Source organism: Oryctolagus cuniculus, chromosome 19, assembly GCF_964237555.1.
Source record: "Oryctolagus cuniculus chromosome 19, mOryCun1.1, whole genome shotgun sequence".
Taxonomy (NCBI): domain Eukaryota; kingdom Metazoa; phylum Chordata; class Mammalia; order Lagomorpha; family Leporidae; genus Oryctolagus; species Oryctolagus cuniculus.
In genome coordinates, this window is record NC_091450.1 from 37,666,163 (window position 1) to 37,673,821 (window position 7,659).

At 61.1% G+C, this 7,659-nt stretch overlaps 1 protein-coding gene across 5 annotated transcripts in view; it reads right to left on the reverse strand.

Moving 5' to 3' along the window:
• The window catches only part of CARD11 (caspase recruitment domain family member 11), an 88,758-nt gene extending 83,314 nt beyond the window's left edge, over positions 1-5,444 (reverse strand). For 2 of the 5 annotated variants that reach the window (XM_070064301.1, XM_070064303.1), the window contains exon 1: positions 5,198-5,444. The gene's annotated coding sequence lies outside the window, so the exon portion shown is untranslated. The remainder of the gene's footprint in view (positions 1-5,197) is intronic. The other 3 variants (XM_070064302.1, XM_070064304.1, XM_070064305.1) reach the window with 2 other exon arrangements.
• Between the last annotated feature and the right edge of the window lie 2,215 nt (positions 5,445-7,659).

Here is a 7,659-nt window from a genome sequence, read left to right on the forward strand (position 1 = left end):
AGCGTGGAGCATGGACAAGGATGTCGGTGACCTTGCCAAGAGCCATTTCACCTGAGCGCCGGGACACGGCCCCGCTGAAGTGGATTCAAGGTGGAAGGAGAAGAGAGGAACTGGGCAGCGAGTGTAGACGGTGGTTTGGAGATTCACTGTCCAGGTGTGACGGGCTGAGCACTGCCCCCCAGTGTTGCAGGCTGGCGTCTTAATCCTGGCACCGGAGGGACTGTCTTTAGAGACATGAGCAAGTCAAGAATGAGCCACTGGGGCAGGCTCGAGCCCAAGGTGACCCATATTCCTTTATTTGTTTATTTGAAAGGCAGAGTGACAGAGAGAAGGAGAAAGACAGAGACAGACCCCCCATCCTCTGGTTCACTCCCCAAATGGCTGTAACAGCTGGAGCTGGGCCAGGTTGGAGCCAGGAGCTTCATCAGGGTCCCCCATGCAGGTGCAGGGGCCCAAGCACTTGGGCCATCTTCTGCTGCTTCCCCAGGCCACAGCAGAGAGCTGGATCAGAAGTGGAGCAGCCGGGACAAGAGTCAAGCCCATATAGGATGCTAGTGTTGCCACAACACCAGCCCCTTAAAAATGTATTTTAAAATCAGTTAAGAAAAGTGGAAAATGTAATAAATTTTTTACACGAGATGAAGGGCAAAACAGACAAGAGAGGTTCTTTCTGAGCAGGTTTTGTGCCTGCCAGGTTAGGGCAGGTGGAGAAAACCCGGGGGTGTCTGCAGGCGCCTGCTCTCACGGTGTGCCCAGGGCCGAGGCAAAGAACGCCACCCGACAGGAGACAAGGGGCCGGCCGCTGCTCCACTTCTGATCCAGCTCCCTGCCAGTGTGCCTGGGAGAGTAGCAGCAGGTGGCCCAAGAGCCTGGAGACCTGGGTGCAGTTCCTGGCGCTGCAGCCATTCGGGGAGTGAACCAGCAGACTGACGATCTCTCTGTGTCTCTCCACCTTTAAAAGAAATCAAATAACGGGGCTGGCGCTGTGGCATCGCAAGTAAAGCCTCTGCCCGCGATGCTGGCATCCCACATGGGTGCAGCGGCCGAGAGGATTCACTGCACCTCAAGTCCCCTTGGCCCCCAGACCTCAACGACGCCCCCTCCACCTTCTCCTTCATGAGAACCCGCGCAGGCAGTGACTGCTGGCAGCGAAGCCAGCTCTGCTCGGCCCAGCTGCGGGACAGGCTGGGGACAAGGAGGGCTGGTACCCACTCCCGCCCTCTGCCTGGGTGACGCTGGCGGCATGGCCAGGGACTGACGCTGGGAGGGGGCACCGGAGAGCCCTGGGGGTCGAGAAGACACTGAGGCAAGGGAGCAGCCCTGGGGCAGACGCTGACCCCTCCCCTAGCTCTGTGCTTTAAACCCGGGCAGCGCACTCTGTTAGCGCCCCCAGGAATCACGGTTTTGTCTCTGAATGGGCGCGCTGAGGTTGGGACACTAACATCCCTGGGGCTTCTCCACCTTCTCGTTCCTCGCTGGTCTGACAGGTGACACGTGCACGCTGACATGCTGGTCTGCGTCTCTCAGCCATGCTCCTGCTGCGTTGGATCCTGGTTCTGAGGCCGGCACACAGGCACTCTCGTGCGCCAAACACGGCCACCCTCGCTCCCGCATGCGGCTGCTTCTCACCAGGCCTCCAACACTCAGCATTTGGACCTCCCGAGCCCCAGGGCGTTGGCTCCTGCCTCTCACCGACTAGGGCTCGCTCGGGCCTCCTGGAGACCAGGGAACGGACTCCTGCTCACGCACTGTCCTGGGGTCTGCACTGTGCTTGGATGCCTACCCCCAAAATAACCACGTCTGAATAAAACTGAAAAGCAGAAGCCCCGGGTGCGGTCGCACACCGCGGCCCAGGCCGCCTGATGGGCGGTGTGTTTACACCCACTTGGCACAGGGGACGTGGCTGAATGGCGTGGTGGGGTCGGGATGGACTCTGCCTGGCTCCAGGCCCACGGAGCCGCCCTGGAGAGCACCTGCCTCCTCCTGGAGGAGACCAGGACCAAGGTGTGGCGCAAAGCTCTGTCCTGGGGGCTGGCACTGCGGGGCAGCTGGTTAAGCCACCGGAGATGCCGGCAGCCCACAAGGGCACTGTCTCACGTCCCAGCTGCTCCGCTTCCAACCCAGCTCTCTGCGAACGCACCTGGGAAAGCAGCCGAAGATGGTGCTAGCACTTGGGCCCCTGCACCCACATGGAGACCAGACGGAGTTCCAGGCTCCCGGCTTCACCCAAGCCCAGAACTGGCTGTTGTGGAACCAGCAGGTGGAAAATCTCTTCTCTCTCTCCCTCTCCCTCTTTCTGTCTCTAACTCTGCCTTTTAAATAAAAACAAAAATGAATCTTTAGGGGCTGGCGCCGAGGCTCACTTGGCTAGTCCTCCGCCTGCGGTGCCAGCGTCCCATATAAGTGTCGGATTCCAGTCCCGGTTGCTCCTCTTCCAGGCCAGCTCTCTGCTGTGGCCCGGGAGGGCAGTGGAGGATGGCCCAAGTGCTTGGGCCCTGCACCTGCATGGGAGGCCAGGAAGAGGCACCTGGCTCCTGGCTTCGGATCGGCGCAGCGCTGGCCGTAGCAGCCATTTGGGGAGTGAACCAACAGAAGGAGGATCTTTCTCTCTGTCTCTCTCTCTCTCTCTGACTCTACTTGTCAAAAAAAAAAAAAAATCTTAAAAAAACAAAAAAGGCATGGTTCTGGCAGGTGTTGCCCTGACATCAGTGGGGTCTGCGAGGTTGGGGCCAGAGCGCGGGGGAGCCCCCACCGCACCAGCACGCAGAGTCTGAAGGCTGCTGGTTCCCAGGTCGGGGAGGGGCAGGAAGGAAGTGCTGACTTAATGCGGAAACCACACGGTGGGGGAGGGGCCCTGGGGCAGGGATTTTGCACAGCTCCCACCCCGGAGAGGAGCAGGGCCCACGGGAGGACCTGACGGGGCAGCCGTGCCTTGGGGAGAAGCGGGCCACCGCCGGGCAGCAGGCCTGGGGCACCTCCCTGAGCCCTGGCGCTGGGCCACACACACCCATTACACAGATTTGATGGCGACCGTGAGGAGCTCGGAGCCCTTGGACAAATCACAGCCCCGAAGCTTACCCTCCCGACAACCGTCACCTCATCAAAGCGACCGAGCCAGGAGAGCGTGGGGACGGCGCGGGGCTCCTGGAAATCCTGTTCCGTCTCACGTCTCCGCGGCAGAGCAGCGTGTTTAAGGCGCAGCCTCAAAGGCTGTCTCTCTCTCTTAGTTTTCTATCGATCCATACACGTTCGAGAGAGACTGCACACGGGAGCCACAGAGTGGGGAGAGGGGCTTGTGTCAGGGTCGATTTATCCTCCAGGGGGTCCTTCATGGCTCACAGTCCCCGTAAGACAGGGACACCCCCAGTCCTGGCTGCTCTGTGTGTGAGGAGGCGGGTGGTGCAGCTCCAGGTCCCGGGTCCTGGTCTGCTCCGACCTCGGGGACAGCAGCACACAGAGGTGGCCGTAAGGTGTCACATCTCAGTTTCGCATTCTCACGATGCAGCTGCCGACACTGTAAATACTGTTAATATGTGGCTTCCTAAGAAACATGACCTCTGAGGGCTTCAGGCAGGGACGTCCCAAACCCATGTCTTCACGGCCTCAGCTCCCAAAGACTGGACACTGCCCACTACTACCTTCATCCCTGGTTGTATCTAAACACACACAGACACACACACACACACGGACATACATGGACACATGTGTCGCGGGTCTGGTTCTGTCAAACAGCCATGCCCCGAGTCGCGGCGTCTGTCTGGGAATTTTCGGGAAATGCTGCCCGGGCGAGTGGACACAGACAGGTGCATACCGCCTCCCAGTGCAGCCTCACCCCGGACCCAGCCTCTGCGACCCACCCATCCCAAGACAGGGAGCCTGGTGTCCGACAGTCCTCTGTCCCCCACGGCGCATCGGTCATAGCCACCCCAACAGTGGCACCGATGGATGGAAGAGTTCGGTTCCAGGGTCCTTTTTAAACATCCCATGAAGAATGAGTGGACCAAAGCCACCACGCCGGGTCCAGGGAACCCAACGCACTGAGGCCTTAAAAAGTGCTGACACGGGTGAACCTGCAGGCACCACGCACAGCGAGATGGGCCCCAAAGCACAGATGCCGGGTGATTGGCTTCTGTGAGGTCCGGGGAGGGGAGCCAGGCTGCCAGGGGCTGGGGGAGGGGCAGTTCCAGGACACACTGCCCTGAGCATGTTCCTGCTGCCCAGAACTGGAGGCCCCACAAGCAGTTACAATGGTACATTCCACAGCAGGCTATTTAAACACCATGTTTCTCTTTTAACCAGACTCACAGAGGGCCATGCCCACACTCAGCCTGCATGCCCGGCTGAACCTGCCCCAATGAAACAGAGGCAGGTGCAGTCTTGGGCCCAACGGGCTGCTGCGGCCCACGTGGAGCCGTCACCTGGGAGCCTGGTGGGGGCGGGCAGAGGCCGGGTTACAGGAAGGGCTCAGGAGTGGAGAATGCACAGGGCTCCCAGCACCGGTCTGCCCCAGAGGGCACTCAGTAACTCTTCTGAACCGTGCCGGGCGGGCTCTGTTCTTCTGGTAGGCTGCGGCCCTCACACCTTCAGGGCTTCCCAACTACAAATGAGGGCCGGGCTCAGCTCGGCCCAAGACCACCCGGCCAGGCGGCCGCTTGCAGACTGCTGAGCCCAGCTGTGGGAAGGCAACCGTCCTCAGCACCCCAGGGGGCAGTGCACCTGTGGGGGTGCTGGGGCAGCAGGGCCCACAGCACAGCTCCCGGGGGCGGTGGTTTCAGACCTGAGGCTTGTGGGGGGGTGGGGGTTCCGAGCCGCCCCCTGGCAGGGGCCATCCTCACCCCTGCGGACCCGCCTTCTCAGCCGCCTCTGCGTCAGGCCCCAAGTGTGGTCTGCGAACTTCCGGGCCCTTCGGGTGTCAGAGAAGGGTCTCTTCCTCCCTGGTGGCAGGTGCACCCAGGGGGGCCTTTTCCGCTGCGGCCCCGTGAACCCCCATTCATCCTCTTTTAGCAACGTCAGAGACAGGGAGGCAGGGCGACAGGTGTCGGAAGGGATGGTGGGGAGCGGAGTGGGGGCTGGGGAGAGGGGAGGTGGAAGAGGACCGGCGCGGGGTTCCGTCCCGGCGCCCGCGCCCCCAGTCCCCAGAGCGCCCGCAGCGCGCCCCCGTGTCCGCCCCCTCCCCCGCCCAGCCCCGCGCTCCTACCTGGGGCGCTCATGCTCCGCCGACTGCGCGGGACGTCTCCTCCACGCAGGCCGCCGGCTTCCTCCTGGCACGCAGGGGGTCCCGGGTTCCCCCGCGGCCCGGACGCTCTGCGGGCCGCCGCCCCGCCCAGGGGCTGCAAGACCAGGAGCAGGCTGCGCGCGGCCGGGGCAAGAGTCCGGAGGCCAGAGGAGGCAAAAAGAGAAAAAAAGCAGAGAAAGTGTGTCGTAGGCTGGGAGGGGCGGGGGAGGGAAATGCAAACCCGGCAGGAAGTGAGAGCGAAAAAAAAAACGCAAAAGGTTCGAACCGGAGGTGAGGCGGAGGGGGCGGGGCGGAGCCCCGGGCGGGGGCGGGGGCCAGGTCACCCTGCACCTGCTGAGAACCACGGTGGTGGTGGGGGGGAGGAGCGGGCGTCCCGGGACTGGGGGGTGGCCTCTTTCCTGGTTCTCCAGAGGGCCAGGCGCCTTCGGGGGGGAGGGGGCTCCCCAGCAAAAGAGTGGGCAGGCCCAGGTCTGCCCAGCCCCTCCCCTCCCTCTGCCCTTGTTCTGGAAACTTCCCCAGCTTGCCCGGTGTCAGGGCATCCCTTGCGGACCCTCCCTGCACCCCATACACCTGCCCCAGCTTTCTTGTAAGAGAAATTGTGATTTCTGGATGTCATCCTTTTAATAATTTTTTAAGACGACTTACTTGTTTTGAAAATTTCAAAGACAGAAGGGGAGAGGGAGGGAGAGAGGAAGAGAGAGAGATCTTGTAACCACTGGCTCACACCCCAGATGGCCGCAATGGCCAGTGGGCCAGGAGCTTCATCCTGGTCTCACATGAGTGACAGGAGCACTACCTCTTGGGCCGGCTTGCACTGCCTTTCCCAGGCGCATTAGCAGGGAGCGGGATCGGAAGTGCAGTAGCTGGGACTTGAACCGGCCACCCGTGTGGAATGCTGATGCTCCGGCAGCTTAACCAGCTGCGCCACAGGCCCCAGCCTTTTAATAATTTACCCCAAATGGCCTCCTTGTGGTTTGCTCTTTGCCGATCACTGTGTGGGTGGGGCAGCCCCCAGGTAGCTGAATGGTGGTGGCAACACCTGGCCGCGCCAGGTGTGTCCGAGAATCTTGGGTTCTGGCGCTTGGCTCCTGGCCCCCTGGCCCAGCCCCTACACCCCTCGTTCTGCTCTGCCTGGGTTTGCACCCTTTGACTAGAGGGTGGGTTTTTGAGATGGATCGGCGGGGTTGCATGACAGTACAGCCCCTAGGTGCGTCTGCCCGTTCCCCCAGACCTTGTTAAGAGCAGTGAACATTCAGAAACGCTGGGATTGCCGAGTGAGCACCGATACACCCCACCGACCACCACGCGAGTGACGTTTGCTGGGCTTGCTTCATCACACGCTTGGCCGTCAGCCTGTGTTGTTTCCTTCTCCTGCTTCATTTCCTAGCACATTGCCGACGTTGGTACACATCTCCCTTCAACCCTCCGCCACCCGTATCCTCAACTACAGAGGATTTTGGGGGCTGCACAGCCGACCAAGCCTCTGCCTATGAGGCCGGCGTCACATATCAGAGTCCTGGTTCGAGTCCCGCAGCTCCACTTTTGATCCAGCTCCCTGCTAATGGCCTGGGAAAGCAGCAGAAGATGGCCCAAGTGCTTGGGCCCCTGCACCAACATGCGAGACCTGGAAGAAGCTCCTGTCTGGCCCAGCTCTGGCCATTGTGGCCATTTGGGGAGTGAGCCAGCAGATGGAAGATCTCTATTCTCTTTCTCTCTCTCTCTCTCTCTCTCTCTCTCTCTCTCTCTCTCTCTGTAACTCTGCCTTTCAGATAAATAATTCTTGAACAGAAACTGGGGAGGATTTCCGAGGTGACTGGATCATGGGGTGGTTGACGGTTGTGCGCACCGCGTAGCTGGGACCCTTGTACAGGCATGCGACTGCGGGAACCAAGAGGGCGGCCGCTGGGCATGATCGAACGGCCAGTGCTTGAGGCCTCACTGTGCAGGGCCGGCTTCTCCCTCACGCCAAGCCGGAGAAATATTTCTAAGGAAACCTGGTCAGAACAGCGGCCATGGCCCACGGGGACCCCTCTCCGTGGGACTGACCCTGGGTGCAGGGCTGGCCCGCGTGGGCCCCTTCCTGAGTGAGCTTCCAGTCTGCAGAGAGCCTCACCCCCTGCCCTCGACATGTTTAATCTGTTACGATGGACACTTTTGCAAAGTATAATAAAAATTAACTACTGGAAAATGGACCCTAAAGACACGGGGATGCACGCCAGCCGATCGCGTCTGGTTACCGCAGCAATGTCCGAAGTGCCAGGAGAGCTTCCACGGGCTTGGTCACAACAGCTGTCCTTAGCGCATCTCGGACCAGTGCCAGGGGGACACAGGGCCCACGGACCAGGCCCTGTGGAGCTGGGGCCTGGAGGAGCGGCAGCGGTGAGCGGAGCCTGGACCTGCCCAGATGTGGAATGGGAGCCAGC